Below are 18,341 nucleotides of genomic sequence, written 5' to 3' on the forward strand. Positions count from 1 at the left end.
TATGGTTTATTTAGATGTATTATGGAAAAAAAAAAATTTATTAGTTAATGACTTTGGATATACTCTCAAAATATTTCCTCCATCTGTTAGTCATTCTTAGTTTTAACTATTACAAAATCACCTGAAAATTATGGATAAATCGGTTAGGAGATGCAATTGTCATCCCTCTTATATATAATATTGGGGTAATTGCATATATATATTACCCTTGCGAAATACCGAGATTGTTAAAACCCCATATGAAAAAAAGAATGAACAATTAACTATCTGTGTGTTTTAATCTTGAGCACATATATATCCCCATGTTTTCAAATTTTGGCCACACAACCCCTTGTACATACATGTTTTCAGGGGTATTTGTGCTCAATATTTGAAAACACAAAGGGTTAATAGCTAGATAGAGTTTTCAACAATCTTATGATTTCACATATATGCAATAATTCTAAATATTTCCATTATATATTTATCTACGATAATAATAGTTTTAATTTTCCATTATTTAAATGCTCGAATAAGAAGAGCAGATGCAACTACAGACTGATAGGACCAAATAGCCCCAACGTCGTTTATCTATTCTATTTAATATGGAAGAGCTGTTATTATAATTTGTACATCCGTCTACTAATTTTTACAAAATATCGACAATTACCTTTGTTACATCTGATAGGATATTTAGGTAGTGTTTGGGAGAGCTTTTTAGAAGCACTTCTCGGCTTTTCCGTTAACAAAAATGTGAAATTTTATGAAATTTTGTTGACGAAAAGCTGAAAAGTGTTTTTTAAAAGATCTCTCAAACACTACCTTAATTAGTGTGTATCTTCTTTAAACTACGACAAGCATTGGTTTTTTTCCAAGAAAGTCGTTGTTGTGGCGAGGGTTAGACAGACTCTTACGTGTTTATTGAAATTAAAAAAAAGCATATAAGATAGTAAAACCAAACCAAAACCTCTCGAGAAATAAACAAATGACTAAGAATACTAATAAGTTCTAATATAAGGCAACCCACTAATGTTCAGCCTTCATAAGCCTTTGAGCCTCCCCTGGATATGCACTGGATGTATAGTGGCCGCCCCAAAGTCCAGTCCCAAGTTGGCCAATTCATCTGCCACTGCATTGGCCTTTCTGTATATGTGATATTTCTGCACATGATGATCCTGCAATATCTGTTGATAAGTATAAGAGTTGGACTAAGATTCTAACAAGTTCGATCAGAGTTAATAATCTCTAGCGCCACCATAGAGTCCACCTCCAGCCACAGAAAGAAGAAAATATAAAGTTTGCAGAATTGGAGCCCCTTCAGAATAACACATAATTCAGCTCGAATAGAGTTGTCACGACCAATATATTAATGGTAAGCAAAAACTAGCTTTTCTGCATCGTCCCTAACGATACCTCCAATCCCTGATTGCCCCTCATGTTTCGCACATCCATCTATGTTGAGTTTAAAACAACGATTGGGTGGTCAAATCCATCTCACCACTCGAGTGATTTGATGGTTGATACCCATCACTGTCGCCATATCAGCATCGCCCCTCTAGTGAGTTGGCTTCAGCACCCCAGCCTTATCTAGCTACAAAAAATAATTATGAATTATCCCAAATTAACTGGTCATTCCTCGCTTTACATGAAAACCATATAATCAAGAATGAGATGATTTCTCGAACATGGCAAGAGTCCACTCTGCACCTGTCTACCAATTTTTGAAAATGATATGGTTCTGGACTCCAAAAGAGCTCGACAAAAAATTACAGACAGAAGACACAGTAGCACTGGAGAAGAAAATATGACAAGCAATAGTGAATGCTTGATCTATGTATTTTTTGTTTTCATTTTGATCATATTCAATGGTTTTTTCCATCTTAGCAAGAAAAAGTGTTCGGCTTTGGAAGTCACTTTCTTGATGGTCTTGTCTTAATTCAACTGGGATTGTAATTTTTATATTCTAATACATGTCTTCATGACTAATTTTATTCAAAAACTATTTGAGTTTAGTTGGGATGAATCTCAATTGCAAATAACAAAAGAATATTTTGTTTAATTTGAGTGAAAGCTTGCAAATTTTGTTAAGAAAAAACTGAGAAGTACTTCCTAGAAACTTTCTCAAACACTATCTAAGAGTACTAGTTGGCCTTCAAATGATCCCATTTAGAAAATAACGGTGAATGCTCAAGTACTAATTGTTCAACTGATGTTCTTGATATTTCAACACTCGTACAAGAATAACGTCCTTTTTACTAATTTTATTTGAAAACCATACTTTGATAAATATAATTGATATTTTATGGTTTACGAACCAACATAGATATGTTTCAATAAAATCAGTACTTCAGACTTGCAGTAGTGGAAACGTGTAAAATCATTGATTTTATAAAAATACTAGCCAAAATACTAATAGGTAGTATCTCTTATTATCGATCTCAATCTTGCTAATCCGATAAGTCTCTTTCAAGAACTTCGATCCTATTCGAGGTCTTGTATCCTGTATCTAGACTATGCAATAAATAGAAGAAAAATAAAGGTTAAATCTTTAAGGACTTAATGAGGGAATAAACTGGTATTATATATTTATAACAAGACAAACGATATCAGTGCACTATTTCAATATGAGATGTCATGCATCAGTAATAAAGTATCAGTACGAAGTGTTTGTCAATTGAAATACAATAATTGTTCAGGATTCTGAAGTGAAAATCGTAGTCTAAAGAGATGACTCCCACCAACATTGGTGTAGAAATTTTCCACACGTACTCAAGTAGGATTCGTACAATCGGTCATTTACGAGCTAAGGTGAACTCACATTTCCGAACAGAAGTCACGTTGTTCGGTGGACTACCAATCCGGTACAGAGACCATTGTCCAGGTTCAATTTATTCATTATTTCATTCATTCAGTCATTCAATCATTCATTCAATTAGAAGCCGATCGGTAACCAGTCAGGAACCAATAACGGTCAAGAGATCAAATATGCAGGACAATATGATCAATAAAATATGACATGCACGAGATGATGCAACTTATATTAATAAATCATTATTTTATGAAATTTTATCTCAAATTCCAAGACAAATTCCAACGGTAATATTTAAGAAAAATCGGTAGTAAACCTCACCTCAAAAACTTACTACTTCGGACCAGTCGATGAGTCCAAGTCAATATAAATTCTTATAAACATAATTTGAGTGATTTTACACTTGTTAGGACCGATAGTGGTTGTTGGAATCTTTTAAAACTCATTTTTGGACAAAACTTGTACCGAAAGTCTTGATTACAACTTTAAAATTCATAACAATTAAAATAAAATTCCAAAAATCACCAAAATTTTCACAAATTTATAAAAATAATGCAGAAATGATCGAAACTTTCAATCATCCAAACTGTGATGGCGCGTGATAACCGTGTTTCATATGCATATTTTTGTGATTGTTTTTCATGCATTCATAAGTTTTTGTTGTTGTTTTATTTCGTTTATGCATATTTCATACATTTGTCTGCATAATATTCTTCCTGGTTCATTTTTTAGGAAAATTCAGCAAAAAAAAAGGATTTTTGACAGCTTTACACTCGCTCGAGCGGATGATTATGCTCGCTCGAGCAAGGCCGATCGAGAAGACATGAATAATTTCAGAAAATTGCTCGCTCGATCGCATCTTGTGCTCGCTCGAGCGAGAGATGGGATGTGGGGACCTCGGGTTGCTAATCTCATTTTAGGACAATTAATTATTAATTAACAATTAATCAAACAATAAAGGAATAAATTTTTTTTTTAAACATAGCACCTCGCTCGATCGGTTGAATTCATCCGATCGAGCGAGCTAGAAATCCCATTCTCGGGTCTGACATATTTTGGCCTCGCTCGATCGGTTAAACTCACCCGATCGAGCGAGCCTAAAAGCTCGATTCTCTGTTTTTAAAATCTCAAGGCATCACTCGATCGGTTAAAATCAACCGATCGATCGACCATCCCTATTCAAAAATTCTGCAGAATTCATGTTGCTGTCAAGTTGAAGAATCTAGTCCAAATCAACCAAAAATCAACTCAAATCATGTTTTATCAAATCTGGAACATGAATATATACATACATTAAGTTTCAAGCATAAATTCATGCATTTATTACATCAAACAGATTATTCAAAAGGTGATACAAGGCACAACTACATCAAGTCTAGTACATGAACTTCCAACCAAAAGAGTTTTAACATGTTTGATGTTTCTAACAACACAAATTCAACTAAAACCCGAGTCCTCAAATGCTAAACTCTCTCCCGAGCTATCAATGTCGTCTCTGACTAGCTCCAGCCCCCTCTGTTGTCATGCACACATACAAAACAAAGCAACAGCCGGATAAACTCCGGTGAAAATACAATCTCAGTATAATCGACATATAAAGCGTTAAATAAATCATATCAACTCTAAACATATCGACTCAAGAATAGAGTAAAATAACACATATATCGAATAAGAATTGATTCATTTAAAGTCGTTGCCATCAAGATTCGTAAAAGATCTTGACATGGATATCCATCTATCGTCATCATATCTGACTAAAAAATAAGGTTGCCTCAGTACTTTAGTGAATGCTCAAGTACTAATTGTTCAACTGATGTTCTTGATATTTCAACACTCGTATAAGAATAACGTCTTCTTTACTAATTTTATTTTAAAACCATACTTTGATAAATTGATATTTTATGGTTTACGAACCAACATAGATATGTTTGATGGCCCCGTCTTGCAATAAAATCAGTACTTCAGACTTACAGTAGCGGAAACGTGTACAATCATTTATTTTATACAAATACCAGCCAAAATACTAATAGGCAGTATCTCTTATTATCGATCTCAATCTTGCTAATTCGACAAATCTCTTTCAATAACTTCGAACCTATTCGAGGTCTTGTATCATGTATCTAGACTATACAATAAATAGAAGAAAAATAAAGGTTAAATCTTTAAGGACTTAATGAGGGAATAAACTGGTGTTATATATTTATAACAAGACAAACGATATCAATGCACTATTTCAATATGAGATGTCATGCATCAGTAATAAAGTATCAGTACGAAGTGTTTGTCAATTGAAATACAGTAATTGTTCAGGATTCTGAAGTGAATATCGTAGGCTAAAGAGATGATTCTCACCAACATTGGTGTAGAACTTTTCCACACGTACTCAAGTAGGATTCGTACAATCGGTCATTTACGAGCTAAGGTAAACTCACATTTCCGAACAGAAGTCACGTTGTTCAGTGGACTACCAATCTGGTACAGAGACCGTTGTCCAGGTTCAATTTGTTCATTATTTCATTCATTCAGTCATTCAATCATTCATTCTGTGACGCCCGGGGCTGAAGAAGGCGGGGAGTGATCACCGGTTTCAAGAGGTTCGGACAATGAGCGGCTCCTGGCAGGCTTCTAGGCGGAGGGAGACATGAATGAACCGATCCCGTGACGGAATGAGAGGGATTCTGAGACTGTGTAGGTATGAGACTGCACAGTTAAGGAGGGCTTAAAAGATTTGATAGGTACTACTCATATCAAGAAGGTGCATCTTCTTTTCGGAACCTCATCACATAAGAACTCCAAAGTTAAGCGTGCTTGACTTGGGGAAATTATAGGATGAGTGATCCCCTGGAAAGTTTCTCAAGGTGCGTGTGAGTGAGGATGTAAGCACACTGGAAAGACCCATCTTGATATAGTGAGGATAGTCATCGAATCTGGGGCGTTACGGTTGGTATCAAAGACGACTTCTCTTAGTACGGTTTGGTTCGGGGACGAACTAATCGGAAGCTGGTGGGCATGTGATGCCCGAGGCTGAAGAGAGCGGGGAGTGATCGCCGGTGCCAAGAGGTTGCACGGACAATGAGCGGCTCCTGACAGGCTTCTAGGCGGAGGGAGACTTGAATGAACCGATCACGTGCTGAAATGAGAGGGATTCTGAGACTGTGTAGGTATGAGACTGTACAATTAAGGAGGGCTTAAAAGATTTGATAGGTACTAATCATATCAAGAAGATGCATCTTCTTTTCGGAAGCTCATCACATAAGAACTCCAAAGTTAAGCGTGCTTGACTTGGGGCAATTATAGGATGGGTGATCCTCTGGAAAGTTTCTCAAGGTGCATGTGAGTGAGGACATAAGCACGCTGGAAAAAAGACCCGTCTTGATACAGTGAGGATATTCGTCGAATCTGGGGCGTTACACATTCAATCAGCAGCCGATCGGTAACCAGTCAAGAACCAATAACGGTCAAGAGATCAAATATGCAGGACAATATGATCAATAAAATATGACATCCACGAGATGATGCAACTTATATTAATAAACATTAGTTTATGAAATTTTATCTCAAATTCCAGGCCAAATTCCAACGGCTAATATTTAAGAAAAATCGGTAGTAAACCTCACCTCAAAAACTTACTATTTCGGACCATTCGATGAGGCCAAGTCAATATAAATTCTTATAAACATAATTTGAGTGATTTTACACTGGTTAGGACCGATAGTGGTTGTTGGAATCTTTTAAAACTCATTTTTGGAAAAAACTTGTATCGAAAAGTCTTGATTAAAACTTTATAATTCATAACAATTAAAATACAATCCCAAAAATCACCAAAATTTTCACAAATGTATAAAAATAGTGCAGAAATGATCGAAACTTGGAATCATCCAAACCATGACGGCGCGTTAAACTCACGCGTCGGGGTGGTGACGTGTGTGGCAGCTCCATTGGCCACGCGTGGTTGATCTTTGGTAGTTAGATGTATTTTTTGATGCTCTAAAAATTTCGTGTTGAACATTTTCCAAGATTCCCGATGGATAAGTACCAGTCTAACAGATTTTAAAAACAACAATGATGATCAAGCTTGGTTCGGTTGTCTAACAATAGTACTTTCGGTGATTATCGGATCGTCCAGTACATATGAAAACTAGAAAATATCAAAAACTTTTGTGTTTTGACCGAAGTAATATATGTTCATGAAGAAGGAGAAATATGGAGCACAATCTAGTAACCTGGATTGATATTTCTGGAAATTTTCCAGAAATGTTCTTGATAGTTTCAATTGATTTTTGAATTTTTCGGTTGATGATCTTGATACACCTTTTTCAAAGTGTTTTTGGATAGGAATGGATTGTTGTGTAAAATTTTGGAAATTTTTGGACAATGTTTGGATATCTTCTCTTATTTTCCCATCATTTTTCACTCTACTCTACTCTTCAATATATGCTCTCTAAACCCACAAAAAAATCCTATTAAATGTGTGAAATAAATTCTTCCAAAGGTCTTTATTTATAAGCAACTTGTCGCCTCTTTGATCCATTGTAAGATAGACACATGATTGGATGAAAATGAGATTGAGCAAAATATAAACAACTTATATTATATTTTATAAAATTTAATAAAATAATAAAAATTATTTTGTATTGATTTATTTATTAAACTAGAATAAATTTAAGTTTTAATTAGACACCTCAACAAAATTGGGGTGTTACAATATTCTATTTCTTCGGATCAACGATATTTAGATAAAATAAGAAATTTGTAAATATTTGCATGATAAATCTTTCTCCATCTTACATATTTCATAAATCTGTAATCTAACCTAAAATTTGTAAATATTTGCATGATAAAAGTTTATTTAAATTTATAAATCTATAATCTTACCTAAAATTTTGAGCTTTCCTCCATATTTTCTTCAAATATGATATACTATGCCCTATTAACTTTGCTCAACAATCCTAAAAATTCAAAACTTCAAACCATTTGATTTTATATATTTGAAACTCAAAGCATTCAATGCATTCAAAACTTGACAATCTGCTTTTGTAATCGATCAGGTGGTTTAATATTATTGATTTTCATATATTTTCCAAGTATGAGTTGCATGAACGTATTTTTTGCTATCAACAATGAATTTTAGATTAATGGAGTGAGCCTATAATATTATGTTCTTTCAAATTTTCCGTTATTCTTTTGTTAATTTGGGATATTATATATATTAGTTGATTGTTGTGTTTATTTTTTTAAAGTTCTAATGAGTTATAGTGATTATAATTCGTTGACCGTTGTCCTAAGTAATATTTACATAGATTATTTGATGGGAACCTAATTGAATTAATGTATATTTAAGTACAAAAGCTTTCTTGAAGACAATTTTATTTGTAGTTCTCTTAGTAAGCTAAACTTACTTTTCATTTTTTTGGATATTTTGAAGGTGAGAATGCTGGTTAAACTATTGAAGTGGTGGATGGTAGCAAAAAATTTGCACAAAAAATTTGAGATTTCATTGTTTTAATTTCAAACACATTCAATGGACTGAGGATATGCAAGCAGATTCATTTGGATGCAACCTCAAGTGACATAGAGCTATTGAATTCAAGAGGGAAACTCATTTACTTTCCAAAAGTCGTGGGGATTCCAAACAGTGAATTTTCAAAAGTTTTATTGCAGTTTGAGTTAAATATCAACTCATGATTTTTCTTATCTTATTGGAGATTATGTCTCATGTATCTAATTTCTTATTTGATAAATATAAATTTTAAAAGTTTTTTCATAATCATTTTTAATTTGATATTAATCTGTTTTGCTTTTCAATATCGAATATTGTTTATGCAATCAACAAAGTACTGGAATTAAGTTTCGAATTAATCTAAAATTTACAAAACTAATAAATAGATCGTTTCACACGCAACGCGTGTGCCCGTGTTGCTAGTTTTAATTATTAATACATCCATGCAAACATATGTACGGACTAGAAATTGAAAACAAAGAAATTAATTGATGCAACACAATAATATCCTAACTAAATTATGACGAACGTACGTAGGCATAATGAAACAGAATAAAGGGCAAAAATGGTTTGCCTTCAACCATAGGATAACACAATCTCCATGAAATACATGCGAGCACGACAACTTCATCATCTTCTCTCCCTCCCGCGGTTCTTCCAAGCATATAGTGCACCGAACTTGAGCTTTTCTCAGAATCACCTACGAATTCCTCCAACGCCAAATTTTCAAATGATTCAAATATAATATTATTTTTTATTGTAAATATGTGTAAAGTTAACTTGTTTCTTACAACTGTCACAAGAGACCTAGTCTTTCTTAATATGCATTACATTGTGATGCCACTGATGTCATGAAATTAGAGACATTTTTAAATATATATACAACAAGAAAAGAAATAAAACTAAAGAATGTATATTAATACCAATTAAACAATCAAAGCATTTGTGAATGTAGTATGACGGCGGCCATGGCTGAGAGCCTGATCAGGCAGCAGCCGCATTGGATACTCACAATTAACAAAATTGAACCCAAAACCCTCCTTCAAATACTTGATCCTAAAATTAGTATTTAGAAACATTGGAACTAATCGGCTCTTATTCAAAATCTATAAATTAAATAGCCTCTTGCAATAGTGGTGGCGGTGGACAACAGCTGGGTTTACAACTTTACATATAGCCAGCTGACGGATCCAGAAATTAGAATTGAGGTGGACTTAAATTTGATAGCATTAAAACCAATTTGACAATACCAATGGTCCAGGGACATGAACTACATTTGGTCTTACCTACGTTTTCTCAAAGGAGTAAAAAGGAGCAGTAAGGTTATTACTAGAAAGCGTCACTAGTGCATAGAATTAAAAGTTTGGGAAACAAATTTTTTTTTAGCGCTGGAAAGGAGGTGTTGATAAAATCAATCATCCAAGAAATTCCTACCTACACAATGTCATGCTTTAAAATTCCAAATTTGATACACAAAGCCATAAAAGAATCAAGGAATAGTTATTAAAAGAAACTGTTGCACACTTTAATTTGAAGATCTAAAGTTAGACCAAATTTTGAAGCATATAAGAATGGAGGAAGAAACTTGAAATCATGACGATAAAGTCGCTTCAAAAACTGGTACTAACGTGAATAATATTGAGTCGAGCACTAAAACCAACACCAAGAATTATACTGTTGGAAAGAACAAGAAGAAGTTTGATGCAATTATCAGTACTGAAAAATCAAACAAGAATTGCTATTTCTGTGGAAAGAAATGACATTTTAAACGAGACTGCAAATTCAGAAAAAATAATAACTGAAGTTTGGGAACAACGACACTACCAAAAGAGCAAATCTGGTTGAACAAGAAATAATGAACTTGTTGCTATGATTTCACAAATGCGAATCAACATGATATCAAAATTGAATAAGGCAACAATGGTGAAATCTTGTGATTGGTGGTTTGATTCTGGGGCGACTATCCATGTCTGCAATGATATATAAGACTCAGTTTAAGAAATATAACGATGTTGTCAATGAAGAAAGGTATTGATGGGGAATCATGACACAAAAAAGGTTCATGGAAAGAGGACAGTGGAACTACAATTCACTTCAGGAAAGAAATTAATTCTTACAAATGTTCTTCATGTTCCAGATGTTAGAAAGAATCTTGTATCTGCAAATATTTTATGCAAAAGTTATGAAGGTTGTTCTTGAGGGTGAAAATTTAATAATATCCAAGAATGGTATATTTGTTGGTAAAGGGTACTCTTGTGATATTATGTTCAAGCTCAGTATTAATTGTTTGTAATAATAAATTTGATAATAAGATTGATTATTCTGCTTACATGATTGAGTCATCCTATATTTTATGGCATAATCTTTTGGAACATACTAATTTTAAATATTTAAATTTTATGTCAAATAATGGCTTAATTCATTGAATTGATAATAATTCTAAAATCTGTGAGATTTGCATTCAAGCTAAGATGACTAAGAAATTAACCATTTCCAAAAATTAAAATAAACAATGAAATTCTTGATTTTGTGCATTCTGACATTTGTGAGTTGAATGGAAATTTAACAAGAGGAGGAAATAGGTATTTTATTACTTTTATAGATGACCGATCAAGATATACACAAGTATATTTAATTAGAACAAAAGATCAAGCACTTTTGACATGTTTAAGAATTATAAAACTATGGTTGAAAACCAAAAGGAAAGGAAGATAAAAAAATATTAAGGAATGATAGAGGTGCTGAATACTTCTCGAATGAATTTACTACATTTTGTGAAGAATATGGAATCGTTCATCAAAGTAGTGCTCCATATACCCCACAACAAAATGGATTGGCAGAAAGAAAGAATAGAACATTAGTTGATATGGTTAGTGCAATGTTACTCAATGCTAAATTGCCAATAAATTTGTGGGGTAAAGGTTTAATAATAGCCTGTCATTTTCATAATAGAATACCCTCAAAGAAATAAAAAATTTCACCTTATGAATTATGAAAAGATAGGAAACTAAATTTAAACTATTTGAGAGTATGGGGCTTCATAGCTTATTATAAAACACCAAATCCCAAAAGAACAAAACTAGGACCAAGAGATTTGAAAAGTATTTTTTTTTGGATATGCAGAAAACTCTAAGGCATATAGGTTGTTGGATTTAGACTCAAACGTAATTGTGAAGTCTATGGATGTGGAATTTATTGAAAATAAATTTCTTAATGATTATAAGGTCAATCCAGAATTAAACCTTGATAAAGATTTTAATACATCAACTGATACTACTAGTGATCCTAATAATAATAATAAAAGAAAAGCGACTGAATTTCCTAATGAAACAAGGAAAATTCAGAGGGCTAGGAAAGAAAAGATTCTTGGTTCTGACGTTATATCTTCACAAGCCATAGTGTTCTTAGTAGAAGGAAATAGAGATGTGTTACTAAATAAAGTACCGATCCTATTACAAGTAGAAGAAGATCCAATAACATTTTATGAAGCAATGAGTTCAAGAGATTCCATTTTTTGGTGGGAAGCAGTTAATGATGAAATGGATTCTCTTTTATCTAATAACACATGGGTGTTGTTAGATCTTCCTTATTGCTCTAAACCTATTAGTTGTAAATAGGGTTTTAGAAGGAAATTGAATACCAATGGATCGATCCATATATTTAAAGCAAGGTTAGTGGCTAAAGGATTTAAGAAAAAGGAAAGGGTAGATTATTTCGATACTTATGCACATGTTGCAAGGATTTCATCCATTAGAGTAATTTTTGCTTTAGCATCAATATAAAATTTATATATACATAAAATAGATGTTAAAACAACCTTTCTAAATAAATATTTAAAAGAATTTTACATAGAACAACCTGAGGTTTTGTGTTGCCGGGAAATGATAAGAAAGTTAGTAAATTAGTCAAATCCTTGTATGGACTAAAACAAACTCCCAAGCAATGGCATGCGAAGTTTGATTCAGTAATCTTATCATGTGGATTTCATCATAATAATGCTGATAGGTGCATTTACACCAAATTCTCAAAGGATCTTAGAGTTATAATATGTATCTATGTAGATAACATGTTAATTGTTACTATAAATATGCAAGGGATAAATAAAACTAAGAAATATTTAACCTATAAATTCAAAATGAAATAATTGGGAGAGGTAGATACTATCTTAGGAATCAAAGTGAAGAAACATAACAAGGGTTATGCCTTATGCCAATCTCACTATATTGAAAAAATGCTTCAAAAGTTTAATCATTTGGGCATTAAAGAAGCAAACACCCCATTTGATGTTTCTTGTAAACTATCTGAAAATTTAGGAAGATCTGTGAGTCAAATTGATTATGCAAGTGCAATTGGTAGTTTAATATATTTCATGCATTGCACTAGACCTGACATAGCCTTCACAGTTTGCAAGATTTCAAGGGACACATGTAATCTTATGTAGAACATTGGAAAGCTATTGCTAGGGTGCTTGGTTATCTCAAAAGAACCAAATCTTTTGGTTTATTTCTATAATAATTTTCCAGCGGTTCTTGAAGGTTACACTGATGCAAGTTAGATAACCAATATAAGTGATAATAAATCAACTTTAGGTTGGATCTTTACTCTGGGTGAAGGAGACATCTCATGGGCTTCTAAGAAACAAACTTGCATAAGTCATTCAACAATGGAATCGGAATTTATAACATTGGCAGCCGCGGGAAAAGAAGCCGAGTGGCTTAGAAATTTATTGTTGGATATAGAATTTTGGCCAAAACCAATTGCATTGTGATAGCCAATCCACTATGTCTAGAGCATTTAGTAAAATATATAATGGAATATCTAGACATATTAGCCTAAGACATGAATATATTAGACAACTAATTTCAGAAGGTATTATTACAGTTGTTTATGTAAAATATAAAAACAATCTGGTAGACCCATTTACTAAAGCACTCTCAAGGGATATGATTAAAAATACTACAGTACGTAGGCATGGGTCTGAAACTTTTTTAATGTCTCACCAGTAATAGGAACTAAACCTTTCCTATTATTTTCATAATATTAAAGGTTTAATGGGTAATAACAAGTTACTGATAAGTGAGTGGTATATTCTCTTAATGAAGTTTAATTAGTTGTTCAAATGTGAGCAAGATTAAATATTTTTTTTAAACTTCACTTATATGAACATAAAGGAGTGGTGCTGATTCTAGCCAAAATGAAAATAAATTCTTGTACATGTTCATGAAGACAAGATTGTGGCACAAGGCCATTAAACGGTGCTAAACAAACGGAAAATATTTTGAAACAGGAAAAAAAAACCATGTATGTACAATATTTACGATTATGACATTGAAGAATCTTGGTTTAAAGTTTGAGCTACCGATGATTTCATTATAATTTTGAAATATTTGTAATAAAAGCAGGTTTAAATCGAAAGATACCTTCCCAATTTATGTGTCTGTATAATTTGTATGACAAGTTAATCAACATTACAACCTAAGTGGAGGATTGTTAGGATTTTAATATAGGTTTGTTATGTTTGATGTAAGGTTTATTAAAGGGAATAAAGAATTGATGGTTATTTTATCAATTCTTTAAATTATTAATATGCATAGAGGTGACCTTTGAATTAAATAGACATATATCTTTCACCAACAGTTTTGTTGGTTTATCAAAGAAAAAACAACTTTTCCTAAAGGTTGTGTTGGTCAAGAAATTTGCCTATAAATAATGACGTTGGGTTAAACTCATATATATCTTTAATCCCTTTTAATTTCAATTTCAGTTTCTTATCAGATAATATAATCATTTGTTTTAATATCTATTCTTTGGGAGAGATAATAAGATTGTTGCCTTTATCTCTAAGGGCTTTATTATATATTGGAGTAATTTGTCTTTAGAAAAATTGCATATACCACCCCTGTGAAATCCTGTGTTCGCTGATAACCCCTTGTGAAATTTTTTTGGGCTAAAAACCCTCTGTGTTTTTGGATCGGTAGCACGCGCACCCCTCTCGCTTTGTTTTGTGGCACACGCGCTATTAGATGCAAAAATGCAAGTTTTTTTTTTATAAAATCGGTCTAAAATACCCTTAAATGATACCCAGTCAATTCGGCCATTGAACCCGTCACCTTCATCTTCTCCGATCGCGACTCCGGCCAGACATATTTTCGACGTCTCCTTGCTTGCTTTAGACTCCTCTTCACCTTCCCTAAAAGACTCGACCTTTTTCCCTTAATTTTCTTTCCTCAATCTGTCAGGCTCCAGCTCCAATCTTACGCAGGTACTCACCGCGAAGCCGACTGGTTCTCCTTCATTTTCGACCAACTTTGACCACCAATCTTCCAAAGAAACCCCGATCTGTGACCCTATTGTCCAGACGAACAAAACACACACATCAATTTTACCGATCCGTAATTCCTTTGGGAAGATAAGATAGGGGCAATTTCGTCATTTTGATTTTTTTATTATACTAAAATTTTGAATGGGATGTGTGTGCTGTAAATGTGAAATCATAGGGAGTTATTAGCTCAAAAATATTTCACAGGGAGTTATACGTATAGTAATCAAGAGTTCATTTTAAGATAATAATATGATAAACATGATTAAAAGTTAGTATTTAACCAAAGCAAGGGCTTAATTGGGCTTCATAAGCAAGAATTGGACTTCCAAGCATGGACATGATCGAAAGCTCCGAACCCAGATCGGAAGCACCGAAAAGAGGCCTGATTACTTCGAAAATAAGATAGGATCGGAAGCTCCGATCTCCAGCTGCCAGCAATGCTCGATGACTAAGCCACGAATTTTGACAAGTGTCGGAAGTAGAGCAGATCGGAAGCTGCGATCTCCGGATCGAAAGCTCCGATCGACACGCGTCATGCATGCAGATATCGGAAGCTCTGATCTTGGAACGGAGGTTCCAATCGTGGCCTGGAGTTTTGCCTATAAATAGGGGTTTTCGGAGTTCATTTTGAATTACGAATTCCCAAGTTTCCTTCTTCAGTTTTATAAGTGTGAGGTAACACTTGAGGGCCCTATCGGTTAATAGAAAGGTTCTGGAATAACAAAGCCGTTGTTATAGTCATCCAGAACGAGCAAATCCAAATGACTAACTACGGAAGAAGGTATGGTCCGGGAATCTTATTAAGTTTTGGGAGTATTTATTAGCTTAGTTAAGACTTATAGAACTTGTGTAGTGATAAAGTGAACTTTTGATTATAGGATTGGAACTTAGGTCCTACTAGACTCGAACTATCTTAGAGGTACGTAGACATTGACTGAGATTGTCAGCGAGTATACATGTTGATATGTTGAATTTACTTGGCATTATTATGTGGCATGATGTATGTTTTACTGTTTTCCATATTCATATGTCATGTGCACATACACGTTGAGCCTATACCTTGCTATACCCTGATTATAGAGTTTCTCAGCTCTATACTTGTATTTAGTCTATCACTGGGAATACCGCGACGGCGGGGATATTTATATCTGATTACTCCGGTATACTATACGAGTGTGGTTGTACCTAGAGGTTGATCCACGAGGTTGCAGCACTCATGTGATGCATGTACTGAGCATGACTTATCAGATGACCCATTACCAGTCATTATGATTGCATGCATCGTATACATATGTTTACTCATGTTTATGTACTGTGCGTTAATCACTCATGTACTAGTTGTTATCTTGGACACCCTATTCCACGGGTGTGAGACCTCGGTTCTAAACAACTAATCTCGGATTAAACAACAATTACGCATACAAGATCCAATATTAAAAGCAATTAATAATAAATATTTTTTAAACGCCTCGCGCTCGCGCGAGATAAACATATCGCGCGCGCGCCGGCTTCACCTCCAGCAACAATGCTGAAGGCTCGCGCCCGCGCGAGATACCAATCGCGCTCACGCACGGTCTAACAAACCAGAGCTCCTAGGATTGCTCTCGCGCTCGCGCGAGGTGCAATCTCGCGCGCGCGGGGGAAGCCTGGGCAGAAATGCTCATGCATTTAAAAAGTTCCTGAGCTCGCTTTCGACATGCATTCAATCCATAAACAATACGGGGTATGGAAAAATGCATGTAATATCAAACATCAATACCAAAGCATGCTTACATAATATACCTAAGATCAACATAAAGTTTCGATCGATAGAATTTCTAAACATGCTTCGTTCCAAGTTATACAACTCCAAAATACAAACGAGTTCGAATACAAAACATAACAAGTTCGAATCACATGCAACGACAACCTTCAATCCAAGCTAGAGTTCTAAACTCGCTTCAAAACATAAACTAGATTGACATACTGAATTCGACTTCTAAATCGAGTCTCACTTCTATCCCTTTCAACTCGATCTAGTCATGCAGCTTCTGACTCGAACCTGCCCTACCCGTTGCCAAGTACACATACAAAACAAGACAACAGCCGGATAAATCCAGTGAAAATACAATTCCCAGTAAAAGAGACAAAACATGCATATCAAATAATATATCGAACGCGATATATGAAACATCCAGACAAGGATTTCAATAGCATGTCAATAACTCCAAATCAAAATGCATAAAATGCAATGCATGTCTTTAAACCAGGATTATCAAGTCTGGATAATCACAAGGTAAAGGTTCTCTTCTCTCAATTGGGATCCCGAGGACAAAATATCACCAACACACCGACTCTTCCGATCGAGGTGGATAGTGCATATTTTACCACTCTAGACTCCGGGCACCTATAGAGAGTGTTTCTCGACAATTGGTAAAAAAAATATGCTAACCAATGTCACTCAACTATAGTCCACAGAACATCTAACTCCTCTGGACCTCTCTTGCCCGTAAAACCAAGGAATATGGCTCAATATGAATGCAATGCAAATCATAAAAACATCAAACACAAAGTCAAAGTAAAAAACAAGTATGTGATTTCTTCGGGACTCTCAAATATAACTCCGATTCGAGAACTCATCCCATTCCAGACGATGTCGTCTCTTACCTCTTCTTGATTCAACGAAGCTGAAATCCAGACAAGTTTGATCAATTCTTCAACGATTCGAATTCTGTCAATTCCGGACTCCGAGATCTGCAACTGAATCTGAAAGGAGATATAAAAGAATTCCAAAGTCAATCCATCCAATTCAAACCATTCAAACTCAATTCCAACTCCTAAATCCAAAATCTCATCAATATAAACGACTGATATTCCAAAACTTAAACTGGCGGCATAACGGCTATAACTGATCAAACCGGGAATACAGACAACAGTACACCATCTCAAACAACTCATATCAATGCTAAAATCACAATAAAGGTTCAAACCCAACAAATCTCAAAACTCAATTTTTAGAATAAACTTCCAAAATTCCTAACAATTCCGAACGACGTCCTAATTCAAAACCGACTGAGAATAAACGATCAGAACTCTGCCAAGAACAACATACTCGCAACTCAATCGATTCTAACAACATCCAAAAAATAGAACTAATCTTATCGGAGAAATACTTACGATATAACGGAGCTCTCGCTGCCGTGATCGCTAATCTGCCTTCAGAAATAAATTCCAACGGAGGGATCGAGCTCGGACTGAAATCTGGAAGCTTGGAAGGCGTTGGAGGCGTCTTCAATGGAGGGAGGAGGCGTTGGGGAAGGATAAGTGAAGTTGGAGAAGTCAAAGAGCTTATAAATATCTAAAAAATCCAATATTTGCATTTTAGTCCCTGAAAAATTTAAAATTTGCAAAAAGGACCCTGATCAAAATCAAGTCGACTCTTGAACTCTGTAATCTCCGATTATCTCAAATAAGCTCAATTAAGATAGATTTGGGGCGTTACAACGGGGCAGGTCGCAGGATGGATGGAGCTGAGATTTCGAGGCAAGACTAGGGGACATGAGCTATCTGTGGTTATTTTATACAGCAGGATTCGTTATAGCTGTATAATGTTTTTATGACAGTTTGTATTAAGTTATTTCGATATTGTTGTATCACTACTGAGTTAAGTTTTGAATTACTGTACTAAGCTGATATGTAAATTATGGGTTATGTTTCGACATGTTTTACTCTGTTAATTGCTTATATTTTAA

Source organism: Henckelia pumila, chromosome 2, assembly GCF_033568475.1.
Source record: "Henckelia pumila isolate YLH828 chromosome 2, ASM3356847v2, whole genome shotgun sequence".
Classification (NCBI taxonomy): domain Eukaryota; kingdom Viridiplantae; phylum Streptophyta; class Magnoliopsida; order Lamiales; family Gesneriaceae; genus Henckelia; species Henckelia pumila.